We start from the raw sequence: 2,518 nt of genomic DNA on the forward strand, positions 1-2,518 counted from the left end.
TGGCATGAGAAGTTACCTTTCGCTTTATTGGCCTACCGGACCACTGTTCGAACATCTACAGGGGCTACCCCTTTCTCTTTGGTATACGGAATGGAGGCCGTAATTCCGATAGAAGTTGAGATTCCATCGTTACGAGTCTTAAAAGAAGTAGAGTTAACCGAAGCAGAATGGGTGCAATCTAGATATGACCAGTTGAATCTACTTGAAGAAAAAAGATTGATAGCTATAGTTCATGGGCAGTTATACCAAAGGAGAATGATGAGAGCTTTTAACAAGAAAGTGCGTATTCGACGGTTTCAAGAAGGAGATCTTGTCTTGAAAAAGATTTTACCAATTCATAATGACCCCCGAGGTAAGTGGACCCCAAATTATGAAGGGCCGTATGTGGTAAAGAAAGCATTTTCAGGAGGTGCCCTATTGTTATCAAACATGGATGGAGCTGATCTGGTGCACCCCACGAACTCAGATGCGATAAAGAAATATTTTTCTTAGAAACCCTGTAAACTCTCAAGGAAATTCAATAAGATGATGTTTTGCTTCATAAATCTAATGACTGTTCATTACTCATGTTTTGATCAAATGATAGATGGCCATCATTGGCCGATCTGTTTTCCCGTAAAAGAACCGAACAATGATTTACCATTTGGAAACCAAGTTGAGCCTAAATGATAAACCAGTATTTTTTCAAAAGTCAGTTCACTGAATTTGACCCGGGTATGGGTCCCTTAGGGTCTGGTAAGTCATATGAGACAACAATTAGGTACCCAAAATGATGGCAGGCCATCTTTCTGCTACCCAAAAGAAACGAAAAGAGATCCCTTGCAAGCCCTTCTTGAGCCTGAAAAATTCAATTTTTGATTAACCCATCAAAGGATCACACCCCACACTGGGGCAATTTTAAAGGATTAGTCCCAAATGAAGTCGAAACAAAATGACAGAATCCCTTCATGAAAGAGAAAACAAAAGGGAGCAGTAAAAGCAAATGGAGAGAGAAAGAAGAAAAGAGAAATAAAATGAGGGACATACTACGCATGTGATCCTGGACCAAATTACCCTTGATAAAAATGATGATTTGGAGCCTTATTTAACTCTTTCTTTCTTTAACCCATGCCCCTAGCCTATATTATAGTCCAAATGAAAGTCCTGACCAGATTGGTATACATTGTTGTCTCAAATGATTTGTCAGACTCAATGTTGAGTCTGAACTACGTAATGACCTGATCTTGAAAAGGTACGTAGGCAGCTTGTTCAAAAGACAAGTTCGGTCAAAGCCAAACAAAGTGCCTCAACTCAAAATGGGGCAGAAAATGTCATTATGGATTGGGATTTTTCGAGCCACAGTTTCCCTCTTCTTCATAAAACCTATATTCCCAAGCCTACGTTTCGTCCCGAGTCTTAAAGACCATCTTGAGATCAAAACATGGGCTGAACCTAAGGCATTAGTTAAACTTGAGAATTACAGGGGTTCACAACAGAATAAAGCAAAAGGAAGGAGAAATGTTTCCTTCAAAATGGGGTCATCAACGAAAAGGGAAAGACTAGTCAAATAAGGATCAAGCTTGACAACTTAACATTCATGTGCTTCGACTTTTGAATACTGGTATAAAGTTTTCCCTTTGAACTGACATTTAAGCTTGGTAAACTAGTCATCTTGCACATATGATCCTATGATGTAACAAAAGTATGCCACAATTGCATGGTCGGGTATTTTTCGTAAAAAAAAAAAAATGGTTTTCGAGAATAGGGTAATCAAAAGAGTTCGCTAGTATGCTTCCTGTTTCGGGCATGATCAGCAAATATGACTTAGGTAGATCCCATGTTCAGGAGCTTTCATGAAAATTGGAAATGTGGTGTACAATCGATAAATGAGGCAGAATTCGGGGAGGTTGTGGCCTTCATATGAAATTGAGAGCTTTTACCTATGCATTTTCAATGAGGCAATTGTCGTGTCAAGCAAACGGGGTTAATATCAGTTGTGGATCCATTCAACTGGGGCAGATTTTTATATTGAGTTTCCTTTTAGCCAAGTCAATCGTCTCCATGATTGGATGAATTAAGAAAATTGAGCCAAGATCAGTTACAGATCTATTCAAATGGGGCAAGTATCAAAAACATGGCTAGGATGAAAGATGAGGTTATTGATCACAGACGCACTGGGGGAAAAGATTTAGGCATTTCCTTCATTCATTACCATACATGCATTGCATAGAAACATGTAGCAACATATCCCAATGTTCTGGCACCACAGTAGACAGCATACATACACTACTGCATTCTAGTCATACTCCTCTTGTCATACATCTCTATTGATCATTATCCAAACAACCTTTGTCTCACTAATGTTTCAGTTATTACTACATACACTATAGCTCGGGTTCCTACACCCGATGCGAGTCTCTTTCCATGAACTATAGCTCGGGTTCCTACACCCGGTGCGAGTCATCCTCCGTGAACTATAGTTCGGGTTCCTACACCCGATGCGAGTCTCTTTCCATGAACTATAGCTCGGGTTCCTACA

The sequence above is a fragment of the Malania oleifera genome, chromosome 6 (assembly GCF_029873635.1).
Source record: "Malania oleifera isolate guangnan ecotype guangnan chromosome 6, ASM2987363v1, whole genome shotgun sequence".
NCBI lineage: Eukaryota > Viridiplantae > Streptophyta > Magnoliopsida > Santalales > Ximeniaceae > Malania > Malania oleifera.